The sequence below is a fragment of the Tenrec ecaudatus genome, chromosome 8, assembly GCF_050624435.1.
Source record: "Tenrec ecaudatus isolate mTenEca1 chromosome 8, mTenEca1.hap1, whole genome shotgun sequence".
Taxonomy (NCBI): Eukaryota; Metazoa; Chordata; class Mammalia; order Afrosoricida; family Tenrecidae; genus Tenrec; species Tenrec ecaudatus.
The window spans coordinates 130,323,324-130,343,009 of NC_134537.1; positions in this window are offsets into that span (position 1 = coordinate 130,323,324).

The window sequence follows — 19,686 nt, forward strand, 5'->3', positions numbered from 1 at the left end:
CACAGTCACACAACTGCCACTGCAGTGTTTCATGATAAAGAAGAAACCTAACAGAGGGTCACTTTATATCAACACTTGAAATAGAGTTGGTCACAGATCCCAAAGTGTAAGAAACTCAGCACTCCACAGTAATTTGATCTCTAATATAGAATGTTTGCCATCAATCTGGTGTGTGCTACAGAATGGTTCATATCACCTTCCTTTTAGTGGGGAGCCTGGCCTGCCAGCGGTATTTTCGGGGCCTGATCTGATGTTTTGGAGATCGGATCTTTTTCTGGTCGCATCTCAAACACGGCTGTTTTCCAGGCTTTGGGACTATCCTGGTAGTACTCCATTTCCAGGCAATGGTAACTGCTCGTTAGTCTATGAGAGTATCTTATTCTTTTTTGTTTGTTTGATTTAAATCATTTTATTGGGGCTCATACAACTCTTCTCACAATCCATGCATACACCAATTGAGTAAAGCGCCCTTATATATTCGTTGCACTCATCATTCTCAAATTCGCCTTCCACTTGGGTTCCTGGAATCAGCTCATTTTCCTTTTTTCCCTCCCGCTCCCTCCCCGTTCCCCCCTCCCTCATAAACCCTTAATCATTTATAAATTATTATTTTATCTTATCTTACACTGCCCAGCATCTCCCTTCACCCATTTTCCTGTTGCCCATCCCCCGGAGAGGAGGTTAGTATTTTGTCCTTAGGACGCTTTAGACTCAGGTAAGCTCTGTCTCCATGGTACATGTCCTCAGTTCCGCAACTCCTTCATTTTTATCTTGGTCCAATACATACTCATATATCTATCCTGAGGACTGATATTTTCTTCCGGTTTCCCCCCCTTAACTGGATTTTTGTCAGCATTCTTCATTCTTAGTGTGACAGTGATTGCTACCCTTTTAAAAAATTATTGTCATTTTAAGTCTTTTGTATCTTATAATAAATCATTTCTTTTAAGTCTTGGGCAAAGATTACATTTTCCTCTGTGGATGCTGATTATATAATATTGTTTGTACGTTCTCAACAGGGGTCCTTGAAAGCTGTTGCCCTTGTTGCTGCTGAGTCAACTGTGACCCATAGCAACTCCATGCTGCAGAAAGGATTGGTTCATAAAGTTTCCAAGGTTGTGACTTTTCAAAAGCAGGTCACTTGGCCTGACTTCCCAGAAAACCTTTCAACTACTTAACTGGTCAAACACTTAACCTTTACGTGCTCCCAAGCAGCAACATTTGACAACTGCTCTCTTGTCCTTGGTCTTCCATGGTTGATTTTCAGTCTTTGCTAAGATAGAGTGGCCCTCAGCCATTTCCTTAGTAAATTTAGGTGAATTCCTATCAGTATTCAGCAGTATCTACAAGTAATTGGCGACATATTGCTATTCTATGCAGGCTTTCCTCTTTCCTTAAATTTCAGACCAGTTGGTTACTCTTCAGACTCGGAGTGCTGAAGAATTGTAGTTTTCCCAAAGTTTTCAATTTGCTGTTATTTTTAATGTTGTAAGTACCAGAATTTTTTTTGCTCCAGTGTTCTCCATCCTATGTAGAAACTGGGAGTCTTCCTCTTATTATTTTGAGCTATAAGTTTGTTCTATCAGTGCTGTTATTGCTTGTAACATATTTTGTATGTGAATCCTCAAACACCATATTTGAAGTTGAAATTCCTTATCATCTACTTGGTTGTCAAGAGAAATGTTTGTCAACAGTGAAGTTTTACAAAGCACTGGTGTCTTACTGTTTTAAAGTATTTCTCTATTCTTTCCCTCTGATTTCAATTACTTCTTATTCTTCAGTTTTGTTTCATCCTATTTTCCGTGTATGCTAAGATATTCCTATTCTACAGAATTGAAGTTAACATCAATCTCCATTCTTTTTGATCAAAAGCTACTGCCAATTTTATTTCAATTTAAAAGTGATTCTCCACTTCATAGTCGTGCTTCTTATGTGACCCTCCTTAAACAGATCTTTTGAATGAAGCATGAGGGATGTTCTTTCATACTCTTTAATATTTTTACATATACAAACTCCAAAAGGAGACAGAAAATTCAGGAACACAAATGGATGTGCTTTTCTTTGTATCGTGACTTAGAATATTTTCAGTCTGTTTATAAATAACACCTATATCACATTGGTATTTTAAAATATTTTTTTAATTTTGATTTAGAATCTATCAATGAATCATGGCCACTAACTCCATGCATGATTAATATTTTTCTGCTAATATCTTTATACATTGGTACTATGATATGTTTTTATTATAATGTGGCTGTATATACTATTGCCAAAAATGCTAAATAACTAGGTAGAATTTTCTGTACTACATTTTGTTTGTATTTTTACTATAAAATAAAAAAAATTTCTTCTCAGTAATACAAGGGAAATAACTGAGCATTCGTCTAAATTTGAAGTTGTTACTGAAAATTAAGTACAAAATATAAAAAATCGGTCTGAGAAAAATAGAAATGTGATGTCCAAATATAATAAGTAATATAGAAATACAACTACAAATGTTTTACATCTCTTAGCTAATTTTGAAAATTTCTAAATTACATCACTATTTTTCTAATTTATAATAGTATTTTAAAATCTAGTGAACTCTTTCTAAGCTATTATAATAAGAAATATAAAAGTACATCTACCCACTGCCAGTGGGATGATTCCTACTATAGAAGGCAGATTTGAAATACTTCTGAGTGTTCCCAAGTCGGTAAACTTTTACAGGAAAAGATAGCCTCATCTTTACCTCCAAGAGTGACTATTGGAATAGAACTGCCAACTGTGGAGTTAACAACCCAACATTGCATCACCAGGATTTCTCACAAAAGTATGCATAGAGTAAACATCTATGTCTCCTTAGATCTCAATAAGTGTATGCTTAATGTAGAACTAAAATGGTAACCTTCTTGAGAAGTATATTTCTCAAGTGTCATATGAAAGCAATCTATTGCCTATATTTATTGACTCAGTATTCCTTATATTTACTATGAGTCAAGCATAATTTTAGATGCTAAAATCAAGTCTGCCACTACTATTTGAGTTCAACATGAGAAGGCTGTTATCCAGAGTAAGCAGCATCCATTGATAATATCAGAGTAGGTTTGTTAGAAGAAATGGAACCTAAATGAAGACCAACGAAGAACACTCAATGCCACAGAATCCATTCTGGATCATAGTAACCCTAAAGTTCTCTACAGAGTGTACCTGAAGCTAGGGGTTTCTGAAGCTATAAATCTGTAAGGGTGCAGACAGCCACATCTTTGTCTCACAGCAGCTGGTGTGGTGGGACTACAGAGACTGTGGTTAGTAGTCTCATACAGAGCCCTCTCTGTCGCTAGGGCGCCTCCTAAAGGAAGGGAAAGAGCAATGGGCAACGCAGAGAGGCAGTGTGTGTGTTACAGGCTGAATTTATTCTCCATGCTAGGCAGCATCTGTATTCTAAGGGCTAGGATGGATATGTTCAAAAACTTACTGTCTTCTAAAGGAAATAAATGTGAAAATGTGGGTCAAAGAGTATAAAAAGGTATGAGAAAATAAAAATGTAAAACTGTTGTAGAGAGCTAGATGGTTACATAAAACAATAAACCTTTGTAGAAGTGAAGGCCTAGAGGTTGGGAACAACTGAACCCCTTTGTAAAACTCTGACATCATAAGAAGGGAACCCAGAGGTTTTCCTGAAGGACAGTATACTGAGAACACGTACAAGAAAAAATGATATGTTTTGATGGGTATATCGCATTAAAAAACGTCTTGGGTCAAGACATCCTCATCTATACAGTAGAATTTAATTGTGTAGTAAATAAACTTAACTAGAACTAGCAGTAAAGATAGGAGGACAATGATTTCCTATAGAAATTTGGAAATGAGAATACATGAACATCTGTTTGGAAAATGAAATTCTTTATATATTGATTAAAAAATTGTAAAGAAATAATTAATTTTCAAGTTTCTTGCCTATATCTGAAATTTATGACAAAGTTCTGGTTAATGATCAAGAAAAAAATTGGAAATTGAAAGAAAGTGACAGAAAGAAATAAAAGATGCATATGTCTTGATACAGGGTTGAGATGAATATTATAATAGGGAGAGGTACAACAGGACTGATGGTTCCCAGGGACATGGGAGAAGGGGAGGTGGAGAAAGGAAGTGGTTTAAGCCAACCTAGATACAAGGAACAACAAGTGATTCAAAACCAGTGGCGAGGAGGGAGTAAGAGGTCTGGTAGGGACTGATCAAGCTCATCGTATTCAAGAAGAATTACTGAAACCCAAATGAAGGCTGAGCATGATAGTGGGACAAGAGAAAAATAAAAGGAAATAGAGGAGAGATCTAGGAGGCAAAAGGCATTTATAGAGGCCTTAATACAGGCATGTATATATATGTAAATATATTTGTATATGATGATGGGGAAATAGATCTATGTACATATACCTATAGATTTAGTATTAAGGTAGCATATGGACATTGGGCCTCCACTCAAGTATTCCTTCAATGTAAAAATATTTTGTTCTATTAAACTGGCATTCCATGATGCTCACCTTCCAGACATGACTGCTGAAGACAAATAGGTCCATAAGCAAATGTGGTGAAGAAAGCTGATGGTGGCCAGCTATCAAAATGAGAGTCTGGGGTCTTAAAGGCGTTCAGGTAAACAAGTGGCCATCTAGTTCAGAAGTATCAAAGCCCACATGGAAGAAGCACATCAGCCTGTGCGATCATGAGGTGTCATTGAGATCAGTTATCAGGCATCAAAGAACAAAAAATCATATCGTTCACTGTAAATGAGGGAGAGTGTGGAGTCAGGACCCAAAATCCATTTGTAGGCAAATTGACATCCCCTTACAGAAGGGTTGTGGGGAGAATATGAGCCAGTCAGGGTGCAGTGTAGCAACGATGAAACATACAACTTTCCTCTAATTCTTAAATACTTCCTCCCCCCACTATCATAATCCCATTTCTACCTTACAAATGAGGCTAGAACAGGCAATGTGCACTGGTACATATAGGAACTGGGAACACAGAGAATCCAGGACAGATGATCCCTTCAGGACCAGTGGTAGGAGTGGCGATATCGGGAGGATGGAGGGAAGAAGGGGTGGAAAGGGAGAATCGATTACAAGGACCTACATATAACCTCCTCCCTGGGGGACAGACAGCAGAAAAGTGGGTGAAGGGAGATTTGGGGCAGTGTAAAATATGATAAAATAATAATAATTTATAAATTGTCAAGGGTTCATAAGGGAGAGGGAAGCGGGGAAGGAGGGGGGAAATGAGCTGAAATCAAGGGTGTAAGTAGAAAGCAACTGTTTTAAGAATGATGAGGGCAACAAATGTACAAATGTGCTTCACACAATGGCTGTATGTCTGGATTGTGAGAAGAGTTGTAAAATCCCCCAATAAAATGTATTTTAAAAATAACATGATAATTACACTGGAATATTCTGGAGGAAGAACAATGAGTGGAAGAAGGGAGAAAAATGAAGTACTGTTGCAAAAGAGAAACATACTTTTTAAAGTTAAATAGTAAGGATTTGAGAAAAAATGATGAGTGAAAAAGAAAGAAAAGTTACTTCTAAAGAGAATATACGGACAATTTTATTTCAATTAAGATTTTATGATCTAGCCTATGTTTTCAATGGAAGTATAGTGATTGAAAATGGATCAATCTGTATATAAATGTAGAAAAATAATAATTTCTAAGGTAAATTGCTGTTTGAAGCTAATTTAAAATTTTTATGACAATACTGTAAGGACAAATGAGATGTTACTCTGAGAATTTTTAAATAAAATTCTGTAAGGATAGAAGAGATAATATACTAAAAGCACAAAATATATCCGAAAAGCACAAGAGCTTCTTATAAAAAAACTATATAAACACAAATGTTCTTATTATTGTAGGGTCTACCCAAACTTATTGAATTCATATTTTGCATAACATTGAAAAAAAGAAGGATCCAAATGTGCTCTACACAATTGATGTATGTATGGATTGTGATAAGAGTTGTATGACCCCCCTAATAAAACAATTTAAAAAGAAGACAAGCCACATGGATGCAACCAGACTTCTGAAGCGGGAGAAGCCACAGAGAGACCCCTGCCAGTGCTGAGATGCTTATAACGCCACTGGACCCAAAGATTTTGTACCCACTGGCTTGTGATCATCCTGCATTTGGCATCATTGCATGTGTTTAGTGAGTCTGAAGAGGACTTTATAGATTGGTCTTGGACATATGGGCTAATATCAGACTTATAGCTTTATAGCCTTGGACTGGACTGGGTTCGGATGTTTTCTCAATGTTCAATTGCTCTCGTATATAAAACTCTTCTTATATAAAAAATACAGTTTCTCTGGTTAAAAAAAGGATCATGGTTGATAAATGCCATGTATAACAATTTAAATTTATATATATATAAATTTAAAATATATATATATACCATATATATATTAGGCAATAGATATGCACATGTATATATATGTGCATGTGTGTAAGTATCTATACCTATATAGTGGATTCCTGTTAACAGAGATGCTATGTAGGATTTCTTAAGCTATCAATGTTTACTGCAGCAGACAACTTCATCTTTCTACCACCTTGTGGCTGGTAGGTTTAAGTATCAGAGAGGCATCTAATACTTAACCCGTTGAGCGACCAGCAGTCTTTTATAATATGCATTACTTTGATTTATAAAAACACTAAATTTAAAATTATGTATAAGTCTGTATATTTACAAACTTCTATATACAAGTATGTATATATATATATGCTTTTTTCTACATTATTTATATTTTTAGTAGTAGGTTGGGGGGAAATTAACATTGGAAGTATTAGTTATAGAGTCGAATAATGATTTCATTCATGTCTAAATCCAGAAAACTACTATTTATAAATCACCTGAATAATTCACCACTAATTTTAAGTATCACATTTTTCATTATTTATGAAAAATGAAACATGCCTCATTGGTTTAATCCTTAGGTGTTTTACAAAGTATATGGTACAAATTCACAATGACAATTCTAAATGCTATTATTAAGTGTTCAAGTTCCTCAACTGTGAAAGCATATTACTGTGCAAAATAAATAAAGATCGAGATAAGACAGGTAGAAATAAAATTTGAGTAAGTCATTTTTACCTTTGAGGAAGATGGCCATAAATCTAAAATAAAGTGTGATCAATAAATCCCATATTGTATTTCTAGATTTTGATTGTGATGCTACTGATTATATAAATGTATTTGGTGGAGAAATACAATATTCAAAATATTGAGCTTTATAATTAATAGTCATGTATCTAATATGTATATATTTATTTAATTTTACTATTTCTTATTGCTATTATAACCTCTTGCATAGATTACTTGCAGTTTATTTTTGTTAGATTTATTCTCCAGTATTTGGTGATCTTGTGAAATTTTATTATGAATAATATTATAAACTACATTTCCTTATTGTTACCATTATATAGAAATAATTGTTATAATTTTAAAATTACATTTTATATATTGACTATATCCAAACGTTTCATTAAATTCATTTATTAATTATTAGTTTACCTGAAGACTGTTTTTAATAATCATTCTAATTTCTAATGCAACAAAAATGAAGGCCAACGATACCATCTAAGTGGCAAACCAATTTTCTTTGTGAATGTTCATCCAGAATACAATAAAATATTAAACAAAAGTAATGAAGCATAATTATGAAAACTATAACAACACAAAGACCGGATATGCAAATGTGCAAAACCAACATGCAATAAGTTCATTGATAAATAACATAAGCACATATTACATAAAGGCATTATTGGATGCTAAGAGCAGTCCTCGTGGCTATTATTTACTTTATTTAAATAAAAAGCACTTAAATTGCTTTCTAGCATTATTTTCATATCTGGGATTATAGGCAGCATGGTAACTTTTCTTCCATCTGTGACACATATTTGGCAGTACCTCCCTACTTATGCTTATAATGAAAAGACTTACTAAAGGGTTAAAAAATCAACAATAACTTTTCAAATGTGAATTAAGCTTCTCAATCAAATTAGAAGGCTTTAAAGACTTTCAAATGCTATTGAAATACTTTAACAAATCAAACCTTAATGATCTGAGAAGCTTTTAGTGTTGCATAAAACCTAAATTCAGGAAGCATTTTAGGCACAATCCAACGATCACGCATTTTTGTGACAAATTCTGGTGCACTGGATGCAATTATAATACCACCACATATTAACCAAGCTACCATTTGATGCCCTACAATGTTATATACAATTTGCGATGCGGCAATTAAAGCAACCTTGTTTCAAAGGTTTGCAGTGACCATGTGGCTTAGCATGGCCCTGTGGGTATAGAGACTTGACTGCTAGGATTGTTAGCCTAGCATGTGGATCCAAGCTTCTATTCACAGGTTTTAAATGGCAATAATTACAATATACCACTTGCAAGTTTGACAGGAGCATCCAGCACCATAATTTGGAACCAGTTATTTCCGACTCTTAGCGTGAGCTTTCTTAACTCTTAGAGAGGAAGCCACAGCTGAGCAGTACTCCCTCCTCGAAGACCTTGTAACTCGAACAAGAAGCAAGGGGAAGGTGTGGTGGTAACCCAGGGAGCAAGAGGAAAGGAAGGGTAGAGATGGTTGGAGAAGGTGGGTTCCTTCAGCTCAATTCAAACCAACGTTAAAGATCTATCTGTTCATGTCTTTCATTCTCGGGATTGCTGTGGATGTCTCTCTCACTCTCCATAAATCCATGTTCATAACTATGTTCAAGTTCATCTCCTTTTAGAAATTTGCTTTGGTATTGCATCATCTTTTATTAATTACACATGTAATTATAATGGATAGTTCCTGTTCTACGCTGTTAATGTCATGAGCTGCCAAGTAGTCGGCCTTGACTTGTACCCACATTCTGTGGCACAGAATGAAACGCTGACCGATCCTGCACCATCCTCCCAACTCGGGTTATGTTTGAACCCGTTATTGTAGTCACTTTGAAGGGGTTCCTCTTTTGCCACTAACCTTCTACTTCACCAAGCAGGGGATCCTTTACAATGGCGCAGTCTCTCCCAAGAACGCGTCCTGATGTTCCCTGCTAACTCAACTCAGTAACTTCTGTTTTTCTCCTCCCCCGATTGCCAAGGTCTTCTTTATCAAGACGGCAAGCCCATAAGGACCAAAATCTATGTTTTCTGTCCTTTAATCCCACCTCCAAGGAAGGATATTGCACTAAACATGAAGCATAACATTTGCTAAGAGGGTTTGCCAAATGATGTGATCTATCTTTAATTATTAAGCAATCGAGAGGAGTTATGTTCTCATCCTCACCTCACTCCTCATCTTCATTCCTTCCATAACCCGTCATCAGCGCATAGTTGTCCTAGGAGAATCGCTTCTGTGCATTCTAAAGCCAAAGAACACCTGGTTCCTTTCAGTGGCGTATATATAAAAATGCTCAGGAAAATATAATTTCTGTTCTGATATTTTATTAGCTTACTTTTAGCATAGATGTGAGCTACTTTAAATAGCAGACATTCAGACGACAATATTTGATTTAAATGTGCTTTTTATATGCAGGAAGCACGTTTATAAAGTGTATAGTATGCATGTTATTAACTGTCCACAGAATTTCAAAGGAATATTTTCTTTATACCACTTGATCATAAGTAGTTTTCACTGGGGAATAATATAGACCATTAGAAACCTTTATGCATACACACATATGCCAATTCATGAAGAACTCTCTTAAAATGACAGTTTTTGGTTTGAGGGAGATTCAGCAGCAACCAGAATTGTTGTCCTACAGTTGTTTGACTTTTCTAGTTCCTCTCTATCCACAGAAAGAGAATACACCTTCCCTCAGGTTCTAGGCAGAGCATCTCTAATTTCTGTTTCATTATGCAGAATTATTATGCTTTTTAAGCAGGGGAGTTAATGCTGGCTGCCTGAATTTACCGTATTGCAACTGACTGGTACTGGTATTCTGCCACATAATTGTGCATGTGTACTGTTTTGCCAACAATTATGGTCAAATAAGATCATGTATAAATGAAGTGACCAGAAAATAGGACTGTAAAATTGTTTTCCCCAAACTTAAAATTCAAGGCCATTGAGTCAATTCCAACATATAGTAACGCTACAGGACAGGATAAATTTGCTCCTGTTGATTTTCAAGTTTTCACAAGGGTAGAAAGCATCATCTTTCTCCTATGGAGAGGCTAGTGGATGTGAACTGCTCTTTCTTTCTCCCATGGAGTGGCTAGTGGGTTTGAACTGCTGGCCTTGTGGTTAGTTAGTAGCTCAAATTGCATTCCACTATTCAACCAGGGGTGTTTATACAGGAAGCACTTTTAGAACTATTAATAATGAGAGGAGAAAAAAATCATGATTTATTGAGCACACTATAAAAGTTGAGTTTTTGCAACAAAATGAAAATGATAGTGTATGTACTAAAGAATGATATAGAATATATGCACTTTTACCCCATCTGTATTAATGGAATCTTCAATAAATATGACCCATGTTAAATTCCTTAGATATGATTTATTTATTAAACAGTATGTTTTATAAAATGAAAATAATATTTAAGCTAAGAATATATTTTTGATATAAGAATATTGTTTTGAAAATAGGAATTTTTAAAATGGTTATCAGAAGTGCGTCAATTTTAGAAATATACCAAAAACGTTAATTTAGTAAATCATAATGATGGGGTTTAGCGGTCTCAAAAATTAAAAAAAAAATTTTGTCTCACTGTGTGAAGGTCCTGAAGGCAGGTTTTCATCTTTAGAAAGTTTTTAAAGGGAAGGAAAGGGCCACGGACACAAAGATAAAATGCACAAAAGGATTAATCAGTCAACAGGAAATACTCAAGGATCAAAATATTTTTAAAAAATCAGCACCTCAAAGGTCTAAATATCTCTTTTCAGAAGGACTCTATTCTCTTGGTTTCTGTGACACTGAACTTTTCCAGTTCTATTTTTCTTCAGTGTGGATTTTCTCTCTTCGTTTTTGACGATGATGTGCCAATAAACTACAGGTTCATGTTTCATTCTCTGTGCCTCACCTTCCCTCCCTCGACTTGACTTTACATGTCTCTCATGATTCTCCAAGTATATTGAAGTCATTTGCTTTAAGTATCATCTCTGTCTGAGCAACTACTAAATATAGAGCCCTACGGCCACAGCCATCGAGATAATTTCCATTCGTAGTGACTGTTTAGGAAACACCAGGACTGGTCACATGATTTCTGCAGCTTTAAGTTTTTAGGAAAGCTGCCTGTCTCGCCCTTTCTCACATGGAGTAGCTCAGTTCAGAGCCCACGGTATCAACAGGGCTCCCATACGGAGCTCTGTGACTGTGCTATTTGTAGTTTATGTCCAGTCAAGCCTGACTTCTACTGGCCGCAACCTGTACAAGAGAAAGAAAGTCTGCCTCGTCCTGCGCTATACTCACAATTCTTACGCTCGAGTCCATTATTGAAGCCTCGGTGTCGATCCTTCTTATCAAGGGTCTTCCTCTGTTTCGTGTTTGCCGACCCTCTGCATGAAGCACAAAGTCTTTTTCTCCCGCGACCGACCGTCCTCATAGTATTCCCATAAGAAGACATGTCTGTGCAGCAGAAGACTTTATCAATATTGTTGAAAACAAAATCCATGGAGTGAGGGGGCAAGTGGCACAATTGACAAGGCACTAATCTCTGACATCTATAAAACTTCATTCAATCGCAAAACAAGAAAAAGATTAATAACTTAATTAAAAGGTGGCAAAGGACATGAATAGACCAAACTTGACCTCCAAATAGCTGTAAATCAATGCAACAAAAGGATATCACTCCTGACTGATGACAATAGCCAAGGTTTAAAAAGCAGAAACAACAAATTCTGGAGAGGATGTGGAAAAATTGGAATATTCATACACTGCTGGTATGTTTGTAAACATATATCCTTGTGGAAAGCAATATGATGCTACCCCTGAGCAACTGGTAATAGGAATTCTAAATTTAGATGCAGAATTTTCCCTAAATAAGTATGAGCCATAGCCAAACAGATGAACGTACTCCCTTGCTCATTAGAGCATGGTTCATAATATCAAGAGGTTGGAAACAGCCAAAATACTCATGAGTATAAGAATGGATAAAGAAAATGCAGTACATATGCACGATGAAATATTATACATTGGTAAAAGAATGATGGAACTATGAAGCACTTCATGAATGAATGGACCTGGAGAACATTATGTTGAATGAAATTAGTTCATTACAAAAGCACATTTATGAGACCACAACTATAAGGACAGAAGTCAAGAGGAAGACACATACCAACAGGAACAGACTTCTCTGCCTACCAAGGGAAGCAGGGCAAAATAAGGAAGAGGAAGCAGTAGACTAAAGAGTTGACTGGTGTCAACTTTTTGGTGAAATGGAAGGAGGCTGGTCTATAGAGGGAAAAAGGAAAAAGAGAAATTAGGGGAGGTCAGTGGAGTAGAATATTGTGTTTCTATAGGGAAGAGCATAGATAAGTGGTTTCAATTGATGAATACAGTTCATGGTCTGAAATGTATACCCCACACCTAATCACAAGAAAAAATCATAAAAAAGATATTTCTTTGTTCTTTTAGAAGTCCAGGGTACTTTCACTATTTTTTGCAAACACTATAATTCAATGAAAAATTTTAATCATGTATTGAAGAGATGCCATCTCTTCCTAATTAGAAATACAAGATCAGGCTGCAACTATTATATAAAGTCTATAAGAAGGTTAAACATATTTGCTGAAAAAAATATTATCTTAACTCCATTTCCACAGACTTTTGGAATATTCTGTTACTCAAAACACTCTCTACTGTTCCTAGCAACTGAATGTAATAGCTCATTGCCACAATGAACTCACAGAGAATATTCATAATGAGATGATTTATTAGGAAAGTTAACTGGTTGCAATGAAAGTGAGAAATGAACAAGATAGAGTTGTTATTAGAATAAGTCACAACATTCCTTCAGGGTTGCTTTTAAATGCCCAAAGGGTGTGACACTCCAACTGAAATCACTCAAACTGAAATCATTCAACTCAATCTCTTTGGGTCAGCAATCCCAGCTCCCCAATTAAGTGTTCAAATCCACCCCACTTGAATAAACCACACTGGAAGGCACTCAACTCGATCCCCACACATTTGAATTCAATAATTGTAAGACATTGACCTTGTGTGAAAGACTATAATTGTTCCATGGGATTTTCAATGGCTGTGATCTTTTGGAAATAAATCACTAGGCTTTTCTTCTGGGGACTCTCTATTTGGATTTGAACCACCAACATTTGGTTAATAACTTAGTATTTATCCATGTATACCTTGCAGGGACTATGAAATTCTCTAAACTGTGAATTTTTTATGCGCAAGCTATTCTAGAGCTTAATGTTTATGTAGTAGCTATTAGCAAAAATAGAGAAATCTAATATCACCATTTGTGTCTCAGTTTGTCCTGCTGTTGTCCCTTGTGTGCTGCTGTGATTCTGGAAACTAGGTCACTGGTACCAGCATGGTCACCTAAGATGAAGAAGTTTCAGCAGAGCTTCCAGACTAAGACATTACAAAAAGGAATAGGTTTTCCAATTCTGATGAATTAAGGAAATACAACTTTAGGAAAGGACACGGAACATCAAAGGATATCCTTAAGCCCTTATGAATCACAGGGGAACGTGGTTAAATATGGTGCCAGAAGACAAGCACTTCCTATTGAAAAGCACTCAAAGTACAAATAAGGAAGAGCTGCCTTTTCAAAATATAGCTGACATAGTAACTCATATGAAGGAAAGCTTTTAGAACTTTCCATTGCTGCTGGGGAAGACTGTAAACGATTTAAACAGTGGAACACATCTGTTAATAATAAAAATGTGGAATACGTGAAGCCTGAATCTTGGAAATTTGGGTGTCATGAAAAATGAAATGGAAAACAGTGACAATTATCATAGCCATTAGTGAGCTAAAATGAACTGGTCTTGGAAATTTTGAATCAGAAAAAGAGCTCAGTATACTGAGTGACAACCTCGAGATATGGTATCTCATTCATTGTCAAAAAGGACATTTAAAAATATATTGAAGTATGATGCTAGTTGTGATAAGATATCTATTGACCTATAAGGAAATCCAGTTAATATAGCAATTATATAAATGTAAGCACCAATTACTAAAATTAGTGTTAAAAATCTCAAGAATTCTACAAATGTGCTCAATCTGAAGTTGATCAAAAACACAATCAAGGAGCAGTGAAAAATATTGGCAAAAGGAATACAGAAGTTGGAAGAAAAGAGAAAGGGCAGTACTTTGAAAATAAGACCTTGGTGATAAAAATGAAACTGGAAAGTAAACAGAATTTTTCAAGACCAACTACTTTATTGCAGGGACCAATTTTCCACAGCATAAGGAGGAAGCATACTCTTGCACTACTCCACATGGAATACATGGACATCAAATTGGGTATATATGTGAAAATATATGATAGAGCAGCTTAATACCAGCAGTGAAAAGATCAGCTCTTCAGTGTGGGGCAGATAAGCAATGCTTAGATGTAAGTTCAGGTTGAAGTTGAAAATTATGGAAACAAGTTCACAAAGGTCAAAATACAACCATGATTATAGCTCACATGAAATGTCTACAATGTCTCAAAAAGATACTGAACTCATTGACCACCTGTAACAGAAACACAGTGGGCTGTGGGATTACATGAAGAGCAACATCCAGGAAAGAAAGAAAGAAATGATCAAGGTGAATGTCAAAAGAGACTCAGAATAATCCTAAAATACACAGTTGCTAATACAATGGAAAAAATGATGATGAAGCAAAAAAAAAAACTGGCAAGAAAATTTTGAGGGCAGTCTAAGAAGATTAAATCAAATATTACAATGAATTATACCATGACCTGCAGTTAGAAAACCAAAAAAGAAGTACAGAGTCAGCTTTAACCAGGCTAAAAAACTTAACCAAACATTCAGCTACAACTGGAATTATTGATGGATTCTATAGTCCAAACCTTGAATGATCAGAAAGCATCAGAGAGGATGAAAGAGTGTACAGAATCACTGTAACTAAAATAACTGGTGGGCATGCAAACCTTTCAAGAGATTGCATATGATCAAAAACCAATATAACTGAAGGAAGAATTCCAAATAATACTGAAGGCATTACTGGAAAGCAAGGCTCTAAGAATGAATGGAATATCAGTTGAAACACACCACCCAACTAAAGAGGCACTGGAACTAACCCACCCATATCAAGAAATCAGGCCTTCCAATTGGAAGGGTACAGGTTTATACCTATTCCAAAGAAAAGTGGCACAACAGGATGTGAAAATTATCTAACAATGTCAAAATTATGTTCAAGTGAATTTTACTGAAGATTATTCTTCAATAAGAGTAGTGGTACACTAATAAGGAACTGTCAATAAATCAGGCAGATTCAAAGAGGACTCGGAACAAGTGACACCATTGCTGATGTCAGATGGACCTTAGCTCAAAGCAGAGAATACAAGAAAGATATTTACTTGTGCTTCACTGACTATGCCAAGGTATTTGACTGCAGCACACAAAAAAAAAACCGTAAGAGGAATGAAGATTCCAGAATACTTCATTGTTCCCGCTCACCACTCTTATTCACTCTGTTTACTGAGCAACATTTCTGAGGAGCTGGAGAATATAAAGAGAAACATGGTGTCAGGTTTGAAGGAAGGCTTCCTAACAATCTGTGAAATACAGATGATGCAAACTTACTATCAAAAGAAAGGAACACTTGAAGCACTCGCTGATCAACATCAAAGAGTGCAATCTTCATTATGGATTAGAGGTTAAGGTAAACGGATAATATTACTCACAACTAGACCAATAGGTAAAATTATGATAAATGGAGAAGAGATTGTTATTGTCAAGGATTACATCAGCTTGGATCCACAATTAATGCTCATGGAAGCATCAATCAAAAAATCAAGTGATTCATTGCCCTGAGTAATTCTTCCACACAAGACTTCTTTAAATTGCTGAATAGCCATGATGTTACTATAAGGACTTTGATGCACCTGAGAGAAGCCATGGTATTTTCAATTGCTTCAAATTCATATGAAAATTGGACATGAATAAGGAAGAGTGAAGAATTGCTGCATTTGAATTATGGTGCAGGTGAGGAATATTAAAAGTAGAATAGACTTCCAGAAGAGAAAAACAAATATGTCTTGGAAGAAGTACAACCAGAATGCTCCATAGAAGCTAGGGATGGGGACACTTTTAATGAGCTTTGAGCATGTTACCAGGAGGTATTAGTCCTTGGAGGAGGACATAACATTATGCTTAATAGGGTGGAAGGGCAGAGAAAGAGAGAACTAGCCCAGAGAAGATGGACACAGTGATTTTATCAATGAGATGAACATAACAACTTTTAGAGCATGACACATAGTAATTCAATCAAGAAGGATCTTTAAATTTTCTTTTAGAGTATGAATTCTTCGTGATTGTTGCACTCCTAAATACTAACCCATATGCAAATAAACTTCAGTGCATTTCAGCGCACTCACTCCTAGAGAATATTGAGTTTCTGTGTTTACTTTTTTCTTTGCAACTTCATATTTTCCTCATTTCGTACTCATGCACTCAAAGTTCTATTTATTAATTCGTGTTTGTAGCTGTTTGTTCTCATCTTGAGTTCTGCCCCATCAGCGCATGAAGGCTTTGCTCCAGCAGGCTTCATCCCATCCATGTCATTAAGGTCTACTCTACTTTGAAAGGGCAGTAGCTCTTCCTGAGCTATATCCCGAGTGCCATCAGACCTGAAAGACTCATCTTCTGGCAGTATTCCTCACAATGTTCTACTTCTTTTCATGAGGCTTTCAGTTATGTCATCCATAATGTGACATCATCCCAAGGTTAGCAGCTCAAAGCCCCTGACTTGCTCTGCAAGAGCAAGATGAGGCTATAATTGCTCTGAAGTAGATAGCCTATTCCTCTGCCATTATCTGTTCTTAAAGTGGAATCTCTGCTGAGATCTGTGCAGCTCGGATGAAACATGGTAACACAGCTTCCAGCATCACAGCAACACACAAGACACCAGAGAATGGCAAACACGTTGTGAAACAAGCCACCACGTTTTCTTATACTTCATAATGCTTATGAATAATTCATATTTGTATTTACAGTTGATAATTATGATTACATTATCATTTGCCATTAAGTCACTGTACCATTGATTATTTGATATATATCTTACAGATAAATTAGTTTGGCAATTTCAATTTATCTTCAAGGAAAATGAAATATTGAGACTTAAAATCTTTCAGTACTCTGGCCAAGGACATTGAGGCATCATGACAGAACTGGACTGGAGTTTAAGTAGCCACATCAGTTAGAAGAGTGCATTATAATAATACTACATACTAATATTCTTTCATTTTAAAAATTAATTAAAATTATTATGGTTCTGTGATCACTGAAGTTCAATAGAGTAGAGCATATTGATAAAACTGATAAGTACATGGGAGGGACTCACCACTTTCCTCATACAGACTTTGGTTGGTGCATATTCATGAAATATTTGAAAAGAACATTATTACACATATATATACACACATATCAGAGTAGGAATGGATTTGATGAGTTTGGTGAATAACTTGAGTATGAGTGACTTAATGTAAATAATATTTTGAAAATTATTTACTAATGTTTTCTGTTTATATAATGCAAATATTAAGCTAGTTGAATACTCAGTCATTTCAAAGAGTTGTGCTGTCTCCCTGTCGACCCAAGATCCAGCAGGATTCCATTCGTTTGTACAAAGATGGAGCACTCTGCGTTGTAACTGAGTCAATAACTCCTAAGAACAACAACATTATACTTTTAAATACTATATTTAATACTAAAGCAGCACCTAAGTCAATTTGCATATATATTTATATATGCAATCTCTAAAATATGGTAACTAAGAAATGTAAATGCGATGTTTTAAGATATAATTATGAAACTATTTTCTGAATTTAACTACATTGCTTAGGTAAGAACTCTTTTTAAGAGAAAATATTTCATTTTTAAGACAGTTAAAAAAACTCTTCACAGGGAAGTTAATTCTAAAAATGTAATTTTTTCTTAAATAACTAAATACAATAAAAATATTCACTGTTATCAAGTCAACTCTGATCCCTAGTGACCCTGTAGGAAAACGCAGACCTTCTTCTGCATTTCCAAACAGTAACTCTTCATAGAGAGCCTCATCTTTCTAGAGCAGAGAGACTGGTGGTTTTGAACTATTGAACTTCACATTAGCAGCTCAAAGCATAATCACTACAACATAGGGCTATAGCACACCTTAATGAGAGGTATGCTTACTACTTAACTTTTTAAAAAATCACAAATCATGGATTATTTGCTTTATTTGGTGCCATACTATATCTAATTTGCTTAAGGAATAAAGGAATGTATTGTTACTCAGTGAATTATAGAATTTTCTTTCTGATTTTTCATTTTTAAAATGTAAGCATTAAATTATTTATGCTTATAAAACTTTGAGTTAAGACATTTTCACCTCTCATTACCACAGTGTTTTAAACATTGAAGAAACTATATTTAATATTTGAGAATTATAGGTATTTTATATTGTTATATATTATTATACATGACATATAATAAAATAATATATTATTAATAATATATTGTGTTGTAAATTGTTTTAATATGCAATATAATTTAGCTATGGTCTAATTATATATTAATTATATTTATTGCACACTATTTTATATGTAACAATATCTTACTACATTAATCATGCAGAGTTATAAGTAATTCATATATAAATTAGCTTATATATCTTTATATATAATTTTAAAATTATAGATATGATTTAGAATTATTTTTCAGAATATCAAGCATGGTCTCTTTTAAAATACAGATTATCCTAGAGCTATTTTTTCCAAGTTTCTGAAAAATGAGTACTGGCTGTGCTGTCTCTAAGTTTAAATTTTAACCTGTCAGTCAATTTCAGCCAGTATAATTTAGGATAAAAAAAGTTACTACTTCAAATTTATAAATTTCTGTTATGCTCTTCAGAATTACTGTTCATTTAAAAAATTTATAATAGTAAGGGAGGAAATATTAAAGAACTAGTACATGTGTTTCATCAGTGTTTCATCAGTGCTACACTGCACCCTGGATTTATAATCCCTTCCATGTGGCCTTTTTTGAGGGCTTCAAACTAACTTACAGGTGAGTTTGGAGGCTCCACTTTGCCCACACTCCTTCACATTAATTTGACAGCTTGTCTTTGAACTTCTGATACCTATACCCATTGATACTTCATAATCACACAGGCTAATGTGCTTCTTCCATGTGGACTTTGTTGCTTTCCTGCTAGATGGTCACTTGTTTAACTACAAGCCTTGAGGAGCCCAGACACTATGTCTTTTAATAGCCACGCACCACTAGCATTCTTCACCACAGTTGCTTATGTACCCATTTTTGTCTTCAGGATTGTGTCTGGAAGGTGAGTAAGTATGGTACAGTGTCACATCATACAGACCTGTGTATGTAAATTTGTATAATTAAGATCATTTGATGCATGAAAGCCAAGATAGGTAACCCTTCAGAAACAGTAACAAGAGTAATGGTTCCCTGAGGGTATGTATGGGAAGTGTGTGTGTGGGTGGGGGAGTTGATAGTAAGAATGACTCTACAACCCCATTC